The following is a 26,138-nucleotide window of genomic DNA, read 5'->3' on the forward strand; positions in this document are numbered from 1 at the left end:
CTAGAAGTATACCCCAGCTTTTTCTAGACCAGTTCATTCTACTTTGGGAGATACACAAATCCTGGTGAGCTTCTACCTGGATAACAAAATGGACTTGAACTTGTAATTGATTAAAAATCTACCTCTACTCTGAACTCAACATTTGCATGCATATTCCCAGTAAGGGAAAACACCACTCCTTCCTGAGGGAACCCATGCCACTTTTGGATAGCTTCTTATTCACAGGAAGTTGTTCTTTGCATTGAAATTGGATTAGTCTCTTTTCAACTTATACTCGTTGCTCTTAGTTCCTGCACTTTGAAGTCAAATAAAATAAATTTAATCCCTCTGACAGATGACAACTCTTTAAAATATTTGGAGACACCAATCATGTCCCATTAATCTTTTTCTTTTTCAGATTAAACTGATGTATCTTCAACTACTCCTTGAATGATATGACCTAGAGAGAGGTCATCATCCTAATGGCCTTTCTCTACTTACTGATGTATTTTATGAAATATGGAATCCATTTCTCCAGATGTAGTCTGACTAGGGCAAAATACTGTGGGAATATTACTTCCCCACTACCTAGTGCTGGATATTCTGCTTTTCTTCATACAGATTACTATTACATTAGTTTTCTTGGTTATCATATCATAATGCTGACTCATATTGGGCTTATATTTTGTTCTAATTCATAGATCTTTTTTCAGACAAAGAGCTATCTAGCCTTGCCACCCTCATCTTGCAATCATGACAGACTTTTTTAACCTAAGTGTAAGACTTTGTATTTATCCATACTGAATTTCATCTTCCAATCCAATCAACATTTATTAAGTGCTTAATAAGTGCAAGTTACATGTTAGGTGACGTCTCCTAACACAAAGCAAAAAAGTCACCATTCTCATGTGATTCAATGTTCTAGTCTGTCAAGACCTTTTTGAATCTGGATTGCGTTATCCAGAGTATATGTTAGCTATTTCTCTTAGCTTTAGGTCATCTACACATTTCATAAACAGGTGGTTTATATTTTAGCTAAGTAATTGGTAAAAAAACCAAAAAAATGTTATGTAGCACAGGGCCAATCACAGATCCATAGGGCACTTTCTTGGAGAGCTTCTGCAAGGGCATGAAATAATCATCTAGTTTTACCTAGCTGACCTTTTGTCTAGTTCACATTTATCCATTTCCCCCATGATAATGTCACAGAATCATAGGATTGCATATACATTTCAAGCTAGAAGGGATCTTAGAGTACAATCCTCTATATTTTAGATGTGAAAAATGAGGCCCTGAAAACTTGAGTGACTTGCCCAAGATCCCATAGGTAGCAAATGGCTTAGGGGGGATTCAAATCCAGGTCTTCTGACTCCAAATATAATGTGCTAAAATCTAGGTAAACTAAATAAAAAAACATTCCCTTGCTTTATCAGTATAATAACTCTGTCAAAAGGAAAATAAGCTTAGAATAGAAGGTCTTGCTTTGGTTGAAGCTAACCTGGATCTTGGAGATTCCCATTCTTTTTCTAATATTCATAAATAATATATTCTAGAATTTTTCCAGGCATCAAAGTTCTTTGATTCCTGGTCAATAGTTTGTAGACTATTTTCACCCCTTTAAAAAAATTGATCAGCATTCAGTCTTCTTCAGTTTTGTGATGTTCCCACCATTCTCCAAGATCTTTCAAAGATCAGTGATCTTTGCTTAGTGATCACATTTCCTACCTTTCATTTGTAGTGGTTGTTTTTTAGTACTCTTTGATACAGTTTGACAGGGCCCAAAATGGGGTTCATCAAAGGCAGGTATTTGTTTACTTACTATCTCACTACCGATCGTAGGTGTTCCTTCCCTTTTTTGTTCTGTCCTTTCCAGTATAAAGATAATCCTCACTGGCTGAAAAAAACAGAAGAAAAATAAGTTTTCTTCTCTCTGACATTGGTTATCATTACTGTGTTCCACAATATCCACATAGTATTCCTATCTCTTTTTAAATAACTTTAAAAAATTAACTATTTTTGTTGTCCTTAGTGTTCCTCCAGAATTTCAGCCCATTCTGAACATTAGTGTTACTATTTTTTATAGGACCATGTCAAGTGTAACCCCATGTTATAATAATTAGTTCATTTTAAGCTTAGAGGGGTGTGCAATATAATGGCCCCTGAGGTTCACTACATTCTCTTTTTTCACATTTAAGGAGTTTATTTTAGATGAAAAGTCCTAGTAAGCCACAATTACTCTGAACTCCCTGTTAGGAAACATTCCTAACACCTAGGCAGAGGTTGGGCTCTCTGCCTAACCTTACATTTCTATCTATTTCTAGCTAACTACCAGCCTCTTTGCGGTTGAGGCAAAATTCAGGTTACTGGAAACATTTGGAGAATAAATAGCAGGCTATATCATAGTGTCTGTGGATAAACATACTTTGACAGGGAAGTTTAGAAAGAGCTGACATTTTCTTGGGACTTCCCTCACCCAAGGTCTTCCTCTTTGAGATACTCATAGAGCCAATGAATCTCCTCAATATCTCCCTTCTCCCAAATTCTCTTCCTTTGATCTTTGTGAAGTCTATAACATCCCCTTTCTTAACCCATGTTCTATTTCATATATCAATAGTCCTTTATGAATCTCAAGTTCCATAAACCGACAATAGTTTTCATATGCTATTCTCATATCCTCACAATGCTACTCCATAATGTCACAATTTCCAAACCACCAAATAATTTGATTGATTCCAACAATGCAAATTAGAAATGATAACAAGAATATCAACCATAGTTACTTGCAGCATATGGCAATCGTTTTTTCATAAATAATATTTATCGATAATCTCAGTGTCTCTGGGACATGAAAGACAACAATACAATGTGCAGTGACTGTCAGGGGGGTTTCCCATGGTTTATCACATACAAAGGCACAATCTCTTCTCTTTTTGATCCAGATTTTCCTTTTTGTATTTGTACATAATTTTAAAACCAGCCTAGAGTTGGAATGTAAAAAGTATATTCTTCTGCTTATGAAATTCCAATCTTCTTGTCAATGAGAAATAGTGATTATTTTTACTGATTGTAATATGCATTTGTAGTCAGGCTTTGAGGTCAGAATTATGGGATTTAGAATTAATCTACATGTTGTACGTATTTAGTAGGATTACATTCACTACATCATTTCCTATGAACTTGGGATACTTTCCTCCTCCTCCAAATTTCCTTGAGAAACCATAACATCTTCTAGAAGTAAAGATGGTAATAGGAATAGAGTATGTATGATGAATTCCGCCCATGTGGTAAAGGAGAAAATGACCTACTTACAAATTAATGGGAAGCATATCTAGAAGTCCGGAGATCCCAAAGAAGTTATCAGTAGAACCACTAAACCATAAAAGGCCTTATTTTCAAATGCATTCACAACTTAAACACAAAACAAAATAAAACCCAAGGAAATGTAAAAGTCTAAGGCTGGTATTTCATTCTGATAGTAATTTTAAGAATTTTTAGGAGAAGTTGCTTTCAAGTGCTGGCCAAATCTACACTCTGCAGTCTCTTCTGTGTATGTGGATATAGAATTTACAAACACACACACACACACACACACACACACACACACACACACACACACACACACACACAATGTATAACTCTCTCCTCCAACTCAATTCCTGCAGTAACCTGTGGGAAAACAATTGAATTGTTTGAAACTAGCCCCGTGTGGCTCAGAGACCAGACTTGTTGCTTAGAGATCTGATTTTTTTTCATGTTTAATTCAAGATTCCAGGGTATGGTGACCTCAACAAAACCATGCAGGAAACCAGCCTCCATGTCAGTCAATCAGTTATTGTTTCCTTTTTCCTTCATTTGATTTTATACAACATAAAATGTACAGATGCTCAGGAGGAGTGGGCTGCCCCTTTTACAACTCTTTGCCAGATGACTTCATAAACTTCATTCTAAATTATTTCAGTTCTGGGTTTTGTTCTCTGCCATCACAACTAATCAACAGGTCAGATCTTCATCTAAGATGTTACTAAGATCATGATTGGGAAACATGATCTGGGGTTTAGCATCTTTATATCTAGCAGCAAGACACTGAAGCCAGTAAATTCAAGGATAAATAAACTAGTGTCATAAGGGACCAAAATCTTTGAGTTTTTAAGAGGAATTTTTGCAGAAGGCTTATTTCTTTGTCTTTCCTATTTGTGACTGTCTTAAGACAAAGAAAAGATTCGTCATCTGGTTTTGGCTTAGGTTCTATTTGGCTCACAATTCACAGAGAAATTATTTCTTTGGTTGTAAAACTATCATGAGACTTGAAATGCAGAAGTCTAAAAAGTTTCTTTAGCTTCTCCTGGGTTTAAAGACCACAACTTGAAAGGTGAAGACCATCAGAGGTGGGTCAATTGGCCTTCAATTTGGGATCTGATAATAAATTCTTCTATCTCCTGTTTAATCAGTTCTAAATTTATAAGACTTTTGCTTTTCTGCAACAACATTCTAGCTTCATTTATAATGCACTGTTTTCTTCTAACAGTGGATGGAACTCAGTGTCTTCAATCTGCCCCATGCCACATGTCATTTCTTCGATCATCTGAAAATCCTGTATTAAGAGGCTAAGAACTGCTTACTATGTTGTTGTCATCATACTTGTATCCATCATGTCTACCTCAACCCAGAGCTTGGGGTGAAAGGAGGGGGCCAGATTATGACAAATATAATACAGTTGTTCTCAGTTGAGAACTGAGATTTTTATATTGAAAAGCTTGAAATATAATGCTTTGAACAATAATGCAAGAAATCCTTCAGCCAAATGAAGCCCTTGTACAGGCTTTTGTATTCATTTACCATTGCAAACTATTCTAGGTTGCTGTGGCTAATTTCAAGGGTTGGAGAGGTGATTAGGCCCTTCTCCCTGTTCTCTACCATCTAGTAGCTATTGCTCTCTAAATGAAGAATGATGTGGTAAATATTATCTTCACAACTCTTGTATATTCTAGTGAAACTTATTGAAAGATATGTTATTGCAAAGACAAATAACAGACTCCTGGATCTTATGTTGGAAGTGAGTGGACTACCATCTTGGCTCCTTTGGACGCTTTTGAAGGAAGGACATTTTTCTTGGGTCTTTAGAGTTTCTTCTGGCCCTACAACAACAATCTCCATGTTGTTACAAGTACATGTGCAAGTACATGTTGTGGGATGAACTTTTGACAGCCATACAATTTGAGGTTAGAATGCTGTTCTTGTTCATATAATGAAAAAAGTTGTGCTTCTGACCCTTGTCTTTATTAGTTAGACCTCATCATTGTTAAAATGTTCCTAAAGATTATATATGTTAATTGTCTAGATGGCACGTGCCTGAGCTTATAGTAATCAGCCCCTCCTGAGTACTAATTGGTAAGATCATGTAAGCCTAGTTTTGGACAGTCCTTTCCATATCCATGATTGATCTTTGATCCTCAGTAGCCTCAGATGTAGGCATCTATTGTCTTGGGGGAGTCTATGATGGACTGGTTCCCATAATTAACCTAAGGATGATATATAGCCAATGACATTGGAAGATGACATGGGCATTTTAGCACATGAAGTGACCTTGGCAAGTCTCCCTTATTATTGCAAAAGGGGCTATGGCAAGGCCCTTTGCAGAAGTTTGAAGAGAAGAGAAAAATAATCTAGTGCACTTTTCAACAATCATTTTTCAAGAAAAATTGCTATACTTCAGGAAAACTTGTAATAGCAAGTTACGAAGTTTGCAAAGCAAAAAAACAGTAAAAGAAACCATGCTTACTACCACTGTTTTTACTATTTAGGAAAGGAGTTTCACGAAATGGGGTTGTATTTGCCGTCACAGTAGACTATAAATAGTATTAGCAAAAGTGATGATGATGACAGTGATAATAATGATGATGGCTTCATACATGACTTAATCCCACTCTAAAGGTAGAAATTCATACATTAGGAGCACTTCAAATCGGGCACTGTACAGGGCAACAGCTGTCAAAATAATGAACTAATGAATTTTTAAAAAGGCCACTCAAGAAAGCTGCCTTTTCTTCTATCTTATAATATATTCCTTTTAAAATCAGAGTTGGCAGATGAATGTTTGAATTCACAACAGTATATTTAGACAACTCTTCCTTTTCCTCCTCATGAGAATGTTTCTGTTTGTCCTCAGATTTTCACTCTTGATAGCTTTACAGTCTTCTTAGGCTATCACCATAGAATTTTAGACCAGGAGATCCTATCTAACCTTTCTCAGAATGCTTGAAATCAACTTTCCCAAACATTCAAGTGCATTTCAGGTAGTAGTGTACTGAAACGAACTCAATCCAAATTTCCAATATGAGCTTCAACACATCAGAAATTGGCAAATGCTACAAATTATAGATTGATTTCTTTTGTTGATTATCTAGACTTAAAACATGGGAGAAAATGTTAATGCATATTAAATTTAAAAGTGTGTCTTGCTCTAGAGAGCCAGTTGTTAAAGATTTGCTATCATACTTTTGACTTCAGGCTATATCCACCTTTTCATCTTATCTCTATCACAAAATCTATGATGAAGTGGTCCCTGTCTCTACAAAGTTTGGATCATTTTTATTCCAGTAGCCAGTTCTTCTTGCTAGTATGGATCAGATCTAAAACAGAAGTTCCCCATGTTGTCTCCTTGACATTCTGAAGGATGAAATTATCATTAAGACAAATAAAAAAACATTGTCCATTATTCTTTCTCTTTTTTTTTGGTAAAAAGAAAACTCTAGTAGATGTCCAATAAATAAGGTTCCTCTTTACTGCTCTTGTCATGCTTCTGTGCCAGCCCTGTGTGATCTGTTTCCCAGAATCTTCATATCTTTCTGTCCAGGTTATCTGTAGTATATGACTATGGAAGATGTATTAAAAGAATAAGATCCTGGATACAGGTTGACCAAATATGATCAAATATATGGCAATAGTCAAAGAGAAAATTTAATTAAGATCATAGCTGTATAAGTGGAGAAAAGGAGATGCTATAGAAATAGTATGGACAAAACTCAGCAACTAATTAGATATGGGAGCAAAGATAGAAAGAAGAATGAAAGATAACTCCTTAGCTGCCTGGAAAGATGGTGGTGTCCTCAACAGAAATAGGGAAACAGGGAAAAATAGGTTTGAGGGCAAATAAATAACGTCTTGTCTTGCACATGGTTTGGGATGATGACTTCTAAGTGAAGGTGTTTAACAGACATTTGGCAATGAAGGACTGGAGTTCAGGTTAGAGATTCATGCTTGATATAATGATTTGAGAAACGTTTGCAAAGGGATGATATAGTCAAGAAAGAAAATACACACAGCAAAAAGCCAGGGTATAGCTTTGGGGATATCCACATTAAATGGGTGGGAGATGGATGATGATCCTATAAAGGACTTTGAAGAAATAATCAAAGAAGTAGGAGGAGAACTAGTCAAGAACAGAGTCAAGATAGCTAAGGAAGGAGAGAGCATCCAAGAAGAGGAATTGATCAACAATATCTAAAGCTGCTGAGAACTAGAATGAGCTCTGAGGGGGAAAACCACTGCCTTCGTTCCCCCTGGAAGTCTTACTTTTGGGATCATATTCTCCTAGCTTAAGGGGAATTGCTATTAGGGAGAAGGATGATCTCATCATTATTATCATTATTCTCACACTAACCTCCCCTGATAGGATTCTCTCCTACCTCCTCCTTACCTGAAATTATAAAGCCTAGTCCCTCAAAATCTTATTACTCTGGCAATAGGTATACAGTGAATTAATAGCTATTAATTCCTATGACTGGATCCATATTTTCTTTATGTTTTACTGGTTTTTCTACCTCCTTGAAAAGTTGAAAAGAAGTTTCTTAATTTTTCATTTCTGGGTCAAAACAGCTAATACTGGAGTATTAGATGCACTCCATGGACTGTGGTGCATAGAATAAATTAACCTAATTTGCTTCTAGAAGTTTATTGTCATATAGGCAATACACACACACACACACACACACACAAATTCATGATTTTGAAAATCAGACTTTTGAGAAGCATTTTTAAGTTATACCTAAAAATTGACTGAACATAGGAGTATATGCCCTCCTCAAAATCCACAATGAATGGAGCTGACACCACTTAGTATTTTCCTAGGGAATCTAGAATTGGAGAGGTCTGTGTGGCAGCCAGAGCAAGCTCATGGAGTCTGAAATTTGGCAATGGTAGATATGCTTCCTACTCCTCCTGTATTTCCTGGCTCTCCAGGCAGTTTGGATGGTAGCCTTGGCTATAGCACTCAATTCAATTCAACAATCATTTATTAGGAGCCTATTATGTCCAAAGCACAGTCATTGAAAAGTAAGTTTCCACAGTGCCTTTTACCACCAACTCCCAAAGCCATTTCTGGCTGCCTATGAACCCTTGGTTCCATAAGACATTAGAAGGCTAGGCATGTCGTTAACCGCTGAATTTTTTCAGCAAAACAGATTGCAGCTAAGAGAAAGTTATAAAAGAAAGTTATAAGAGAAAGTTATAAAGAGAAAGTTATAAAGAAAGTCCTTGAGCATAAGGACTATCTTTTCTCTGAGCCATTTTTTTAAACCAAAGAGGACAATCCTAAGGACATAAAACAAGTCAATATATTGATGATATGCCCTATACAAATATATATTAAATCCACTGTAGCAGTTAAAAGGTGAGTAAACACATATCCCTCATTCTGATACTCTGTGAAAAATATCTATTATGGATTAGACCTCAAACTTCCACCTGGGCTACGACCCAGGCCTCACATTTTATACTGTTATTTACAGCACACAATGCAGAAGAATATTATCTAAAAAGGGCAATTAAGAACCTTTTCTGACCACTCTGGAAGGGGGGGGGGGAATTGAGATATGCTGTTAATGTGTTCACTGACTTTCAGATAAATATACTGATTGTTACTATTGTTGTTATTTTTAATAGACAGTCATAAGTAGAAAATATATAGGTCATGGTTCCCATCAAATGTATGATGTCCTTTAATTATCATTTTCAAATATTTCAGGTGGTAATCATTTTACCATTGTTAATTATTTGGCAATTATGCTGATGAAAGGTCAAAAATGATCATAGAGCCATTTCTTCAGTCACTGTATGGGGAAACGATTTGAAATTAAATCGTTCTACACAGTGCTTGATGGTAATGACATGCTATTTTTAAATTATGTGAAATAATTTAACAGACTACTTATTTAGAATTTGCTACATCAGAAAACAGGCTAGAAAAATGGGACAATCTAGCTGACTGACAGCATTGCCTACCGTGAAATTAATGTTCATATGTAGCAGACATTTTAGAAATGCATCTTTACAAACAAATGTTTCGCCAAGAACACTGTACAACTAGGAGGCTGAAAATTCAATTGTTATAAAACCTATGCTTTTTTTTTTTTTGCTTGATCTATAATAATCCCTGTTTTGCTAAGTAGAAAGGTTACAGGAATAGAAACAGATTTCTCTGGAGGAAGAAATATTAAAGTGCAGGTAAAGGATTATTGGAAAGAAGACAAATTATAATAACATCCTGCTTAATATTTTCATCAAATACAATACATTTAGATTTACAATAGTTTAATCCCAACTGCATGCATCAGAATGGACTCTCCTGTCCAGACCAAGATTTTGATTCATTCGTGTCCCTGCAATTCATCATATCTCCAATCTTTTTGCACAGCAATAGGGGAGCTGTCCTATAGTTCATTAATTAAAGCAGTCTACCTGAAAATTCATATGGTTATAATTTATGATCCCAAGACTAAGAGGATGAAATTTTTCTTCCTCATGTTGTAAAGGTAGTAAGTTGAAATAATGTTTATATTTTTATTGTAATTCATTTGTCATTTTCCCTTATTATCCATTAATTGGCTCTTATTATTTATTATTTAAAAATCTTTAAATAGTATGCATAGTACAGTCATAAGTAAAAATACACATTAAAAGATGAGTTGAACATATTAACAATACATGGTATCTCTTGATTATTTTAATTAGAGAAGTGAAATGTCACTTCTCCTAGAGGTTCTTTAGTCTGACACAAGACTGGATAAATTCTGACTACCCATTACTCTTTTCGGACTTTCCATTTCTCCTCTTCCTCCTTCATTCTTTTGATATTGATGTCTTTAAAATTCTAGTCCTTTACCTTCCTCTGCTTTAAAAAAAGCTGGCATATGGTAACCAGATTTTTTTTAGGGGTATGTCTTATAAAATGCAAAAAATGAGAGCACAGAAAGGAAATGGGGCAGATTGCACATTGTTTCAGAGACATAAAAAAAAATAAGAAGAGGACATATAGGGAGAGAAGAAAAATAGTTTGGTTTCAGGTGTCCTGGAAAAAATTAGTATTGATGAGGTTGAGGGGTGATGGGGACCCCAAAATACTGACAGTCCAGGTTGTGCTCGAATGAATTCGACTCAAGTCTTCTTAAAGCCAAAGAAAACAAAGTTTATTAAAGATTCACCAAATTGGGTTGCCTCTTAAGGAGCCTAAGCATTTGTGACACTTGTATTCACAAGCGGGCCAGATAGAATCCCAGCTAGACAAAAGTATGGGCTGGATTGAATCTGAGCACCTTCGTGGAGGCAAGATGGAACTTAAATACAGAAAAGAGTATAGGAGGGATGTGAGGGATGGTCTGGTAGGCCAGGGTGATGGGAGGAGGGATTTAGGAAGGGTCTTGAGGAGAAGTCCAAGGAGGGAATGCAAGGAGGGTCAAAGGCTGGAAACAGCTGGAGGCTATCAGGAGATATCAGACAATGGAGTGTTTGGGTGGGAAGCAGGTGGGGCAATCCAGAGATCTTGATAGGGGCTGTATGGGAATGGATACAGATCTTGGTGGGAGTGGTTGGCAGCCTGGGGAATGGGGTTTTGATGGGATGGGGGGGGGGAGCCACAGAGACCTGAGAAGAATGATAATGAAAAACCCATGGACTTCCTGAGATTGCCCGAACAAATGGGAAGATTAGATTTGAGTAAGAAAGGCCAGATTAAGTGGGAAGATTCAAGGGGAGCTCAAGGAGGCTCCCACAGTCTGAACCCCATCAGTGTGACCTTTGACTTCGATCCATTCTTCTTTAAGCACTGCCATCACAAGGTAATTCCAGTTGTGTGGCATCTTTTTCTTTCTTCCTGTTTATTTCTAATAATTTCTCAGTAGAGCATCTCCTATCCTTTTCTAGCCCACTTAGTTCTACTCTAAATTCTCATTTTATTACTCATTCTCTTGTATTTTCTCAAAATTTCCTCCATTTGGATATGGCTCCCCATCAAGTCTATAAATCCTTCTCAACATTAACTTTTCCTCTGGTTTTATTAAATAACTTTATTTATGTTTGAGACATTTTGTTTATATTTTAGTGTTTTACCATTAAAAATTACCAAACCAGATACTTGTTCATTATATATAGCTTATGAGTACTTTCTTTAAAACACACAGCTTTACCTATTTTTCTCTCTCTAGGTATAATATAGAAGCTAGAATTCTTTTAAAAAAATTGAAAACATAGGCTGCCTTAGTCAAGATTTGGGACAAAATAAAGACTTTTCCACATGCTATTTAAACCTCCCCCCCCATTAGCCATTCCCAAAAACATTCTTTCAATTCTGAAGGTTCCACTTGTCTCAAGAAGAAATGAGGTAGTGTGGATGGTAATCAAATTAGGATCTTTTGCTATTTTTGTTTTACTAAAGTGCCTCTCATTGACTAATGTGATTAAAGAAGATCTTCCCTACCCTTTGATGGACCTGCACATTGAGGGGAGATTGATTAGGGGAATTGTTTTGTAGGAGGGTCCCAAGTACCTTTTGTTTTTTCTATTGAGGCACTGGGTCAGAGGGTTATGCCCTCTGGTTCTGAAAAGTATATAAATACTCTGAGGGTGAGGTTTTACTTTAGGGCTTAGTTTTTTCTTAATTTATTTGTTTTCAGTTTTCTATAATCACTTTCATATAGCTTAGATTTTCTCCTCCTCCCTCCCCCGAGACTGCATGCAATCTTATATGGGTTCTTCACATACATTCTTATTAATCACATTTTCACCTTAGTCATGTTGCATAGAAGAATTAAAATGAATTGGAGAAACCATGAGAAAAACTCAAACAAAACAAAACACAAGAGAAAATATTCTGTTTCATTCTATGTTCCAGTTCTATAGTTCTTTCTCTGGATGTGGATGGCATTTTGCCTCAAGAGTCCTTTGGGAACGTTTTAGGTCCTTGCATGGCTGTGAAGGGCTAAGTCTACCAGAAGAATTCCTTGCACACTGTGGTTGTTACTGTGTACAATGTTCTCCGGGTTTTGTTCCTTTCACTCAGTATCAGTTCATACAAGTCCTTCCAGGCCTCTCTGAAGTCTTCCTGTTCATCATTTCTTATAGCACAATAGTATTCCATTACATTCATATACCACAACTTGTTCAGCCATTCCCCAGCTGATGGGCATCCCCTTGATTTCCAATTCTTGGCCACCACAAAGAGAGCTGCTATAAACATTTTTGTGCACGTGGGGCCCTTTCTCATTTTTATGATTTCTTTGGGATACAGCTAGAAACAATATTGCTGGGTCAAAGGGTATGCACATTTTTGTAGCCCTTAGGACATAATTCCAAATTGCTCTCCAGAATGGTTGGATTAGCTCACAGTGAGGCTTAGTTTTTGGAAGAAATTTTGTGTGCCAGACAAGACTCTGGGAAGCCGCTAAGGAGTCCCATAGCTTTGAAAACTCAAATGTTGGTGCTTCCCTCTCTGGCAAGTATGGTCAGATAGGTGAACCTGTCTGTTGATTTGTGATTTATGAGTGGAGTTAAGATGGTGGAGTAGAAAGATGCACATACACTAGCTCTTACCCCACAACCTATAAAATACCTGTAATGAAGAACTCTTAACAAATTCTAGAGCAGCAGAAGCCACAGAACAATGGAATGGAGGAGATTTCTAGCTCAGAGTGGCCTGAAAGACTGACGAGTAAGGTCTGTTGCACCAGATGAGGAGCAGAGCCCATCCCAGCTTTGGCCATGAGGCACTGAGAGGAGCAGATCCCAGCAGGCTTCAGGGACAGAATCTCTAGCGGCCGTGCAGATCCCTTAACCCACAGGCACCAAAGGTCAGTCTTTTCGGCTGGCTGAGAAGGGAGGAGGGTGTTCCCATAACTCAGGCCTCCTCAGGTGGCAGCAGTGGAGGCAGCAGAAGAAGGGGGCTCCCAAGGCAGGCAGTAGCCATTGTTGAAGGTCTCCTCCTAAACCCCCTGAGGGAACTGAGCCCTGTGTGGCAGCCCTGCCCCCACCTGAGCAGCTGATCTTAATCTCACACTTAATAGCAGTCCTGCCCCTACCTAAAGCCCCTGAGGCTTTGGAGCAGCTCATCTGAATCTCAGCCCCCTGTGCTGCCTTGGTGGAACTGGAGGCGAGATGGTTGTGGAGAGGAAACTCAGAAGTCAAGTAAGTGGCTGGGAAAATACCCAAAAAAGGGAAAAAAAATAAGACCATAGAAGGTTACTTTCTTGGGAAGCAAGGGTCTCCACCATCCTTTCGGATGAGGAAGAACAAGGCATACTGTCAGAGGAAGTCAAGGCCTCTGCCTCCAGGGCCTCCAAAGGGAACTTAAATTGCACTCAGGCAATAGAAGAGCTTAAAAAACAAGTTAGCAGCTTACTAAAGGAGAACCAAAAAAATGCTGAGGAAAATTACAGCTTTAAAAATAGGCTAACTCAATTGGAAAAAGAGGTCCAAAAAGCCAATGAGGAGAAGGAGGTTTTAAAAAGCAGAATTAGCCAAATGGAGGAGAAGGTTCAAAAGCCCACTGAGCAAAATAATTCGTTGAAAGAGAGAATTGAGTTCAGGGAAATGACTGACTATGAGATAAACCAAGCAGTTAGTAAACAAAACCAAAAGTCTGAAAAAAAATAGAAGATAATGTGATTTGTGATATACGTATTGCTTATGTCAGACAATTTGGAAGCACTGTTTGTGCTTCCTGAACTGATTTCCTGAACTAAGTAATGATATATGTGCTTGATTAAAGGAGACTGTTAACCCCTCAAAAGTTGCCTTTCCTTTTAGAAAAGCAGATCAGAGAACCTGTCATAGCAGTCCCTCCTGTGTTTATTGGAGTGTTTACTGATACAAGTACACACAGGACAACATTAGTGTGCATTGTACCAATCTATAATTAAATGAAAGAGCCAATTTTTGTGAGAATAAAAGTTAACTTGTTATTTGAAAAATCATTTTTAACTAGGGCTGTTATCTCTTTCAGATAATTCTTTATACATAAAAGCTATTATTGCAGATAACCACCTATAGCATTATTATATGCTTATATATTTTAAATTCACATTTTTCTATTTTCTATATCTTAAATTCACATTTTTCTACACTCTGTAGAATCTGGAAAACTACTGTAAGTTCAAGTACTCTATAGATCTTGTAGGGAAATATTTTATCATTATTGTTCAGAAAACTTTGTTTATTAATATTGTTGAAGCTAACTTTATATGGCTAGAATGTCTAACCCAAAAGTTTACTGCAAAGGTCAAGCTGACCTCAGAGATGCTCTAGGGAAGCCAGATGGTTGTAAGGAATGCTAAGATCCCACCCAGTGCTTTTGAGTCTTCTCATGTCTTATTTTGGGTCCACCCAAAGTTTGTTTTTTGGATTCCATCCACAATTTGTATTTTGGGTTCCCTAAATTAAATTGACTTTCCTGCTGATGTATACCTCAAACTGCCCTCTTGAAGACCACCTACTGTCTACATGAGACTTATCAGACAAATGTCCTTATATCCTTGTCTGAGCTGTATATAATATAACCTCAAAGACTAAAAGATGGAGCCACACCCTCTTTCTGACTCCTTTCCTGCCAAATGACCTAATGTATTTCTCCCTAAAACTATTTCAGAGTATCTCTATGTGTCACAATTGATTCTAAAGTTCTTCCAAGACCCTGATAGTGTCCTTGTATCACTTCTGACCTTCATGTGAGTGCTTGCCTTGTGTGAGTTCTCTGTACAATAGTCTTTTTGGCAGACATACTTTTGGCATTTGAACAATGTGGCCAACCTATCAGAGTAGCACTCTTTGCAGGAGAGTTTGGATGCTCAACTTGAGAAAGGACCTCAGTGTCCAATACCTTATCTTGCCAGGTGATCTTCAGAATCTTGCTAAGATAATTCAAATGGAAGCAATTCAATTTTCTGCTTCATTGTTGGAATACTGTTCAGGTTTCACAGGTATACAACAATGAGGTCAGACAATAGCTCTGTAGACCTTCAGTTTGGTAGGCAATCTAATACCTCTTCTCTCTCACACATTCCTTTAAAGCCTCCCAAACACTGAACTACTTCTGGTTATGAATATATCTCAACAAAGTATCTTGCCAGGGTAAGTGAACTTATTCACAGCATTTAAAATTTCTCCTTTTGTTATAGCTGATGGTTCCGTGGGATTATGTGGTGCTGACTGGCAGAGAACCTGTGTTTTCTTGGTATTAATTATTAGGTTAAAATTAATACAAGCAGCAGAGAATCAACCCATATTTTATTTCATTTCAGTCTCAGAGGCTGCATTGAGTGCCTAATCATTTGCAAACAGAAAACTGTGCACCAATTATTCCTCCACTTTAGTCTTTGCTTGTAGCCTTTTCAAGTTAAAAAAAAAAATTACCATCAGTGTGGTAGCTGACCTGATGCCATTTGCATCCTCCTTGAAGGCATTTGACAATATCACAGAAAACAGCATGCTAAAAAGCATGGGAGTAAGTGTAAAGTTTTATTTCACTCCATTGGTGACTGGGAAAGAGCAAGAGCACTATCTGTTACCCAGAATCCAGCTAAGGATGCCATCATGAAACTGATATGCAAAACTGATGAACATCTTCAGGTAAACAAATTTTGCCATACGTTTTCACAAGCCCTCACTATTGATAGTGTCAAATATCTTTGTTAGCTAGACAAACATTGTGTACAGACCTCTATTCTGGAGTTGTTAGGCAGCAAACACAATATCATCCACGCCTTTCTGAAGCCACAGTAACTCTTAGGGAGATGACTATCTTCCAGGTGAAGGATCAGCCTATTAAGGAGGACTTTATCAAGAATCTTGCCAGAAATGACTGAGAGACCCCACTGTGACTGTCACAGGACAACCTATGGATAAAGATAGACAATGGAGGCAATCTTGAAATCCTAGGGGATAACTTCCTCTTGCCATATAACCTAAAAAAATTTCTGTTAGTTTTTGTATAAGCAGTGGACCCCCTGCCTTGTAAATCTTATCTGTAATAGAATTAGTACCAGGTACTTTGACACATGAAAGGAGCCTAAGGGCATTCAAAACCCCTTCTTCAGTTGGAAATTTGGCAGAGAGGGAGTGACTTCAACCTAAGATATACAGTCAATGGCTTCAGCATTGATTGATGATGGTCTTGAGAACACTATGGAAATGTTCAGCCCATCTCTCTAGGATCATGTTCTTATTACTAATCAATGTGACTCCATCAGCACTGAGTAACTGAGATGCATCATAGGTCTTTGGCCTTGTAGCAGCAAGTAGCCTGACACATCCAGGATGGCCTGCTAGCACAGGTCCTTAAATCTGCTTTTCTAAAAGGAAAGTAACTTTTGAGGAGTCAAAAATCTACTTTAATTACATATACCCAAAGAGAAAATACAAGTAGAGAAATAAAGACCAACAGACAGGGTCTCTAACTGTCTGACCATAACCAATACATACATCACAGAGCAACAGACAGATCCAGATGTCCAACCATTACATATATATAGTTACCAGAGTGAGAAGCTTCAACATCTGTGCTTTCAAAACTGAAGGGCTCCTTAATGGCTACCCAGAGTCTCATCTGGCACATGGACCTTCCTTCAAAGAGTAATTCCCAAAGCAAAACCTCACCTCACAGTATAAATACACTTTTCAGAGCTGGAGAGCATCATGACTCTCCTGACCCAGTGCCTCATTAGAAATTAACAACAGGTGTGGGCCTTTCTACAAAACAAGCCTGCCCTAATCAAGCAACTCTCAACATTACAGGCCCACAAATAGCCTTCAGGGCATCATAAAAGTGCTTTGGATTGTTACTATCATTGTAAAACTGAATTTCATCTGCCTCCTTAGTGAGCCAAGAAAACTGTATCTTTCTTTTTTCTTGCACTTTACTTTTGATGGATATAAATGTTGCCTTCTTAGACATGGATGAACTATCTTGCTGACAAATCCTGTAGTGTTTTCATTTTTCATTTAGCAGCTTCTGAATTTCCCTATAAATTTTTTCAAACTAATCTTAATGTTTGTGAGAGTTCTAACCCAGATGAGTAAATGCAGTACTATGCAACAAATCTCTGAAAGCTGACTATTCCTTTTCTGTTTCACTGTTGCCAACTGTGTATTGGCTCAGCTTTCTCTCCAAGTTATCAACAACTGTTCATGCTTGGAGAAGTGCTCTGATCTGTTGACATTAAGTCTTCTGGTAGCCATCTTGCCCTGGGACCTCTGCTTTCATTGAATGCAAATATTTAGGTTGGAGAGGATAAGTCTATGATCAGTCCAGCTGTCTGCTCCAAAGATCAGCTATGTCACTCTCACATCCTTTCTGTCTCTTCTCTTTACAAAGAATGGTCTATTAAATACAAATGTTTGCTGTGAGGATGTATCCATAAAGTTTTATTACATGTAAGTAAATGGAAAACAGTGTTGGTGATGAGAAAATCATGAGATGCACAAGTCTTCAGTAAGTGACCATTGCTATTGCTGTTTCCAACTCCATTTCTCCCAAGGACTCCCTGACATGTCTGGTAGTCTGAACCTACTTTAACATTAAAGTCATCCAGAATTATAAGTTTGTTCTTTTTGGCATATTGATGATTAGGGTGTCCAGGACTTCATAAAATTTTTACTTTGACTTCACCAAAATTCATCATGGTGGGGGCATACACACGGATGACAGTGACATGATGCTTTCTTGCAAGTGGCAATCAAACTATCATGAGTCTGTTGTTCATTCCTTTTAGTATGCATACAAATTTGTTTAGATTAGTTTTAATTGCAAAATCTATGCCAGCTTCATGGTGTTCCTCATCACTGTGACCATTCCAGAAAAACATGTATCCAGTTCCAAATATGGTAGTCTGGCCTTCATTTGCCAGCCTGATACCTACTGAGTTCTCTTGTGATAAAAACTTTTCACCTTTTTGGTCTTACTGGATTTCATGGTGTTCCCCATCACTGTGACCATTCCACAAAAACACGTATCCATTATGGCCTGGGCTGTATGTGTTCAGGGTTGTGACTACAACTTCCAGTATATTCACATCTGCTAATTCATCACTTGCCAGTCACAACAGGACTTTAAAATAGGTAAAAATGGTATGAGTGATGCCTTTTGATTCACACATAAATTGCATTTAAGTGAGGTAGCGTTACCCACTCTCTCTTATAGAATCATCAAAGTAAAATGCTAAGTCACATGTGGTGGGAGAAGCTTGCTGAATGGATAAAAGGGTGGAGCAGAACTGGAAGAAAGTTGGTGAGAGCAGTTAGGGTGGAGTGAGGAGGGGGCATAGGCAGGTAGGTACAGCTAGGCTCATGAGTGTTTATTTGTGGGGATACCTGGCAGAGGTGAGGAGGGAGGATGGGTGAGACTTGGGAATGGCTTTGTCCTCTGCAGTGCTGATGTGTATTGACTTCTTGGTTACTATGATAGATTTGGCTTTTTGGTGTTAGGATTTAGCTTTCTGGTGTCTGAATAAATCATTTTCTTCTGCCTTCTGTATGTAGAGTCTGTTACACTTTGAGATTCAGAACTATGCTGGCATATTCATAGTTGCCCCTGGTGCTGTGACTATTGCCTTGGCAATACATTTGGCATCACAAACAGGATAGCAAGGTATAAAATCTCTATTTGGAGGCAGAAAGGCTTTAAAGGAAGAAACGGATATCCTAGGGTGGGGGGATTTACCTTATTCCTCCCTAGCAAGGGAATGGGCTAAAAGCACTGAATCCTCTGAAAACTGGGAAGAGAGGTTGCAGGAGGGGGAACCTAGAAATTTGGAAAGGTGCTTGTAAAGAATATCAATAAAACCAGGGAAAGAATTGGCAGGAGTGTGTTAGGAGAGGCTGGATTTTATTAACAGGTCACCATACTATGTGAGACAAGCTGCTGAAGGAAAAATTCAGATGAAAAAATGAGTTAGCTAGTTTGCATGGGAATTCTCAGCATTCAGGCTCTCCTTCAAAAGAGTAAGCTAGAAGAAAGGCTGTTCATTTAGCTCAGAAGAAGAAGTGGAAGGATCAAATACTATAACTAGGGCATTAATAGATAACTGGGGCAGAGACCTCTCTTAAATATGGAAATCCTGAGAAGTTTAAATATGGAACTGCTATCACCATCACAGGATTTGAGGGGGCAGGCGGACAGACAACTCAAACTAATGATGAAAATTGCACAATTACCTAAGAAAGAATATACCATGGTAATCATCTCCATTCCTGAATACATCATGGAATAGATACATCAAGAGGCAAGACTTTAAATTTACTTGAGGGGAGATACCAATTTGTAGTAAGAAAGATAGGAATTAATACAGTTTTAGTGGGTAAAATAAAATGGCCCAATCACTTTACCTGAACCTTCTGAAATAATTACTTTAAAGCAGTATCATGCACCAGGTGGGCAAGGTGAAATTACCAATGCTATAAAAGAATATGTTGAGGCAGGAGGGTTAATCCTTACAACCACTTGATGGAATGATCCTGTCTGACCAATATGAAAGTCAGATGGGACATAGAAGTTGATAGTAGACTATAGACAATTGAATAAGGTGACTCTTCCATTATATGCTGCTATTCTAAATACCGTTACCTTAATAGAAAGGATCCAGAGATATGATGGGACTTGGTACACAGTTATTGATTTAGCAAATGCTTTCTTTACTATTCCGATAGACTCTAAACAGTGGGACCAATTTGCTTTCAATTGGCAGGGCTGACAATATACTTTTGCAGGCTTGCCACAAGAATATCTGCATAACTCCACTATTTGTCATAGGATTGTGGCTGAACATTTAGATGAATTAGAGCTACCTGGTCTACAGCTTACTCACTACATAGGTGATATTATGATACAGGGAAAAAGTATAAAAGAAGTAGAAAAGAGGCTGATTCTTTTAATTGAGCATATGAAAAGCAAAGGGTGGGAAATTAACCCAGCAAAGATTCAAGGACCAGCTCAAACCATAATATTTTGGGGTATACAATAGAAAAAGGGGCTGTGAAAGATTCTCTGTATCAGCAGTGACCCTGGCATACCACAGGAGAGGCCTGTTATACAGGTTCTTAGATCTGCTTTTCTAAAAAGAAAGCAAGTTTTGAGGCTTCAACAATCACATTAATCAAGCATATATATCATTCCCTTAGTTCAGGGGAAAAACTTCAGAGAAAATACAAAAAAATAATAATCCACAGATAGGCCTTCCAACCGTCTGACTGTAAACAATACGTACATCACAGATCAACAGAGAGATCCAACTGTCTGACCATTCATACATAGCTACCAGAGAGAGAAGCACCAATATTGGGTTTTCAAAGTGGGGGGATAGGGGTGGGGAGGTGAGCCTCCTTAGCAGCTGCCCGGAATCTCTTCTGGCCAAACACTTCCAGTGAGTAAGTTCATTAGAAAATTAACAAAAGGTACTTGGAGCCTAGTAAAGGGTGGAGAAGATCTAATTAACATTACATTCTCCCACAAGCCTAACAAAAGATTCAGAATTTTCCTATCCCCACTAATAAAAAAGAGGCCCTAAAGCTTATAGGTTATTTGGATATTGGCAACATCACATACCACATCCAGGACAGATTTTGAAATGCTTATATAAAATTATTGGGAAAAAATATGAATTTGATTGGGGACTTAAGCTAAAGAACGTTTTTGTAGAAGCAAAAGCTGCTATACAATTGACCCTAGATTTAAGACCTAGGCAAAGTAGCCCAGTGGAATTACAAATGACTGTATGGGATGAATATGCAAATTGGAGTTTACCTCAAAAACAACATAGCTGAAATATACCCTTAGGACTTTTGTCTAGGAAACTCCCTTCTTCTGGAGTTCAACATACCCCTTTCAAAAAGAAATTGTTAACTGCATATTTGGCATTGGTAGAGACTGAACAGCTGACTTTGGGCCATGAGGTAATATTAAGGCCTGGAATCCTGATTATGACCTGGATCATGAGTACCCCTGCTTCTCACAGAATTGGACGTGTGCAAGGAATAGAAATGGTATATTAAAAATAGATCTAAAACTGGCAAAAGTGGAGTTTCTGCTTTACATGAATCTATAGCAAACATAAATACTAAGGGAAATGATACACCTCTGAACCAAAGCAACAGTTGGTACAGACCTTGGTAAAATAGAATGAGGGATATGATGGATTAACTGAAGAACAAAACAGACATGCATAGTTTACTGATAGGACAGCAAAATATTTGGGCCATAAAAGATATTGGAAAGCAGTAGTCTATAATCTATGTACTAGGCAGACTTTGGAAAGTACTGGGATAGGTGAGAGTAGTCAATATACTGAACTCATAGTATATCAAGCTGTCAAAACAGAACAAGGAGGACAGTGTCAAATGTTCACTGATTCATGGGTGGTAGCTCCTGGGTTATTACATGGATGCACATGTGGAAAAACCAAAATTAGGAAATTCATGGCAAACAAGTCTGGGGCAAAAAATTTGAAGAAGATGTATGGGACATGCTTTTGGTTTCTAATTTGTTAGTTTTTCATGTAGGTGCTCATGTGGCCCTCATCATGCCAGAACATGAATACAATGCACATGTTGATCAACTATCAAAGATTGCTACTCAACATATTGTCCTTACTTTGATATTAACTGCTGATACAGTACTAGCAAAATGGGTCCATCAAACAGTTGACCATTTAGGAGTTCATGTCATATACCCACGCCCACAAGACTGAGGTATTCATATCTCTCATTCATTGTTAAAATAAGTTGTAGAGGAATGTTATATATGTCAGTTGGAAAAAAGGAATGAACTGTTCCTTGAGTAGTAATTGGAGAGATAGCAAGGGGAAAAGCACCAGCCCAAATTTTCAAATAGATTATATTGGACCCCAACCCCAAGGTAAAGGATGCAAATTTATATATACTTGTGTTGACACTTATTCAGGTATACTAGTGGCTTGTCCCTATAAGAATATGACCCAGAAAAACACCTGTAAAACTCTAGACATTATAAGTCTATATTATGGAACTCCAATGCAGATCTAAAGTGACAATGGGTCACATTTCAAAGGTAATGAAATGAAGAGATATTGTATATTAAACAACATAGAATGAATATATCATATTCCATATTATCCACAAATATCTGGGTTAATTGAAAGAATGAATGGATTATTGAAAGAACAGTTAAGGAAGTCAAGTTCAAATAATTCTTATCAACATTGTAAAAATAATTTGTTCACTGCTTTACATAGTTTGAATAATAGACCATTGGGAGGAATAGCCAGAATGATGACCCCAAATATTCAAATTAGAAAACAACAAACACGTAAGATCCCAAATACTGAGTATTAGGTTGTGAGGCCAGATGTCCTAGCACTGTATCCAGAGAAGAAATCTCTGGAGTGATAGATTCTAATTATCAAGGAGAAATTTTTGTGACATTCCAAAATTTAGGTGAAAAATCTATAGGTTTTGTAAAAATGATAGAATAGTTCAAGTGATTATTATTCCTTGTGTAACAATACGCCTTGTGAAAACTGACCCTCCTTCCAACATAACTAGCAGAGGAGCTGAAGGGTTGGGTTCTACTGATAGGATAAAATTGGGAGCCAAAGTATGGGTAAAACCAGAGCCCAAATATGTTGCAAAGGCTGTTTATTCAGGAGAAGATGATCCCCAAATTGTACCCCTAACTCATATATTCTACCGTGAATTGCACAGAACCATGACTTGTATTTCCTTCTGTCTGTCTCACCTCCTCCCAGCTTTCTTCTGTGTGTTGAATTTCCCCAGTGGATTGTAAGCTCCTTGAGGGCAGAAATTATTTTTCTTTTTCGTAATTTGTACCCCCAGCACCTAGCACAGAGCCTTGCACATAATAAGTACTTAATAAATGTTTGTTGAATTGAACTGAATCTCTTGATTTGCACACTGGTTATTATTCTCTGTTGGGCTTGTACCAGTATAGCTCAGCATGTTGTGCCCATGCTGTATACCCCTCAATGTCATATCTCTGCTGCTCTCTGTCTTTTACTCTTCTTGATTGCTTTTCTCTTCTCTGGGCCTATCATTCCACTGCGTTTGTGATCACTTTGAGGCATTGATTCCCGCAACCAACTTCTGGACTACATACCTTCAGGGTCCCCTGATGGCCGTCTTAGTATGGTAGGCAATCATGACTGAAAAGCTTCTCAATAAGAGAAGGCTAATATCTTTTACTTTATAGGCAAAAGCTTTGAACAATCATACTAAGAAAGCTAGGGTCAACATTTGGTAGCAAAGGTCTCAGTACTTTGTTCCAGGCAAAGGTTCAGTTCCTTTGTTCTATTTTAGCATTAGAAATTTTCTAAGTTTGTTTCTGACTTGGCATAAAGATGAATTTGAGCAGAAGCAAAAAATAAGGGAAGAAGACAAGATCATTGTCCTCTCTTCCCACCTACCTTGAGATTCCCACCTTACTTATGTATAACTGTTAGCAGAAAAACTCAGTACCAGATTTAAGCCAATAAAAAACCTCATTGTCTCCCTACAATCTGATGAGAATGAGTTTCAGTTCAAGGTGAAAAATCACACCCATGTTGAACCCTATATAGTAGTTAACCAAGTTATACAGAAGTACCAACTTGGGGACTACAATATGTATTCATCCATATTTAGGTTGGGGATCTGTAAGGCTAGCCCTAGAGTGACTATTTTCTTCTAAATATAATGCCTACAATTCAGGTTGCTACTGTACAAGAAGGTACCAACAATGGGGCCCTGGATTATGTCTATATAGGTCAACTGGCTGAACTTAATTCAAACATAGACAACTGAAAGAAAGCAAGAATGTAATATAAAATTCAGTCAATTCTACTTTAATATAAAATTAAAATCTATTAAATATATAAAAGTGTGATACTCAACTAATTTTTAAATTTTATTTTTTTTAAACTTATGGAATAAAACAAACATTTCCATAGCACAATATAATTAAAAAAATGACTGCCCATGAAACTGCAAATCTACTATGTATAACTTGCTATTAAAAAAAGGAAATTTACATGATAACTGTTGTATAAAAGATATACAGCACTTATCATGTAAATTTTTTTCTTCCCTTCCCACCCCTGCATATATATGTATGTATGTATGTATGTATACACACACAAAATTATTCTATACATACTTCTATTTATCAGTTCTTTCTCTGGATAAAGATAACATCTTCCTTCATATGTTCTTTATAGTTAATCTGGGCATTTATAATAGTCAAAATTACTTATTCACTCAAAGTCATTGTTAAAACAATATTGCTGTTACTGTATACAGTGCTCTCTTGGTTCTGTTATTTTGCTTTCCTTTTTTTCATGCAAATCTTTTCATGATTTTTAAGATCACTGAGTTCATTATTTCTTATTGCAGAATAACATCCATCACAATCATATACCACAACTTGTTCATCCGTTCTTCAACTGATGGGCATCCCTGAAATTCTCAGCTTTTTGCTCCCACAAAGATAGCTGCTATAATCATTTTAGAATCTTTTTTTGTAATCATCTTTTTCTGTAATCATCTTTGGAAATAGACCTAGTAGTGGTATTGCTGGGACAAAGGGTATAGGCAGTTTAATAAGTCTTAGAGCATAATTCCAGTTTGCTCTTCAAAACGGTTGGAGCAGTTCACAATTACTCCAACAATGAATTAGTGTCTCAATTTTTCCACATCCCCTCCAACATTTTTTGCTTCCCTCTTCAATCATTTTAGCCAATCTGGGAGATGTAAAATGATATCTCAAGGTTGTTTTAATTTGCATTTCTCTAATCAGTGATGATAGGGAACATTTTTTCATAGGACTATAAATTGTTTTGATTTCTTCATTTGAAAACTGCCTGTTCATATTCTTTGTCCACTTATCAATTAGGGAATGATTCATATTCTTAAAGTTTTGACAAAGTGTTTTATCTATTTTAGACATGAGACCTTTATCTGAGAAACTATCTATCATTCCTGCCTCCCCCCCCCCCCCAATTTTCTGCTTTCCTTCTGATCTTGGCTACATTTGTTTTATTTGTACAATCCCCTTTTAATTTAATATAATTGAAATTATCCATTTTACACCTAATTTTTCTATCTCTTGTTTTGTCATAAATTGTTCACTTATTTATAAGTCTGATAAGTAATATGTTCCATGTTCTTCTAATTTTCTTGAAAAATCTTTCTATTTAAGTCATGTATCCATTTTGACCTTATCTGGGTAAATGGTAGAAGATTAGTGAATGGTCTGAGGCCAGTTTCTGCCATACTGCTTTCCAGGTTCCCCAACAATTTTTGCCAAGTAATGAATTCATACCTCCAAAGCTAAAGTCTTTATATTTAGAAAATACATAAAGTTGTTATGTTTATTTGCTGCTGTAAATTGTATGTCTACTCTATTCCATTGATGTACATATCTATTTCTTAGTCAGTACCGGATAGTTTGGATAATTACTGCCTCATAATAGAGTTTAAGATCTGGCACTGCTAAACCTTGTTCTTTTATATTTTTTCATGATATTTAATATTCTTGACTTTTTGTTCTTCCACATGAATTTTGTTATCATTTTTCTCTAATTCAGCCAAATAATTTTTTGATAATGTAATTGGAATGGTATTGAGCATATAAATTAGTTTGGGTAAAATTATCATTTTTATTATATTGACTCTGCCAACCCATGAACAATTAATATTTCTCCCATTATTTAAATTTGATTTTATTTGTGTAAAAAGGGTTTTTAAAAACAATTTTGTTCCTCAGTTTGTTTTGGCAGGTATACTCCCAAGTATTTTACACTGTCTAGCGTTATTCTAAGTGGGGTATCTTTTACTATCTTTTCTTGCAGAATTTTATCTGTGATATATAGGAATGC

Source organism: Notamacropus eugenii, chromosome 5 (assembly GCF_028372415.1).
Source record: "Notamacropus eugenii isolate mMacEug1 chromosome 5, mMacEug1.pri_v2, whole genome shotgun sequence".
Lineage (NCBI taxonomy): Eukaryota > Metazoa > Chordata > Mammalia > Diprotodontia > Macropodidae > Notamacropus > Notamacropus eugenii.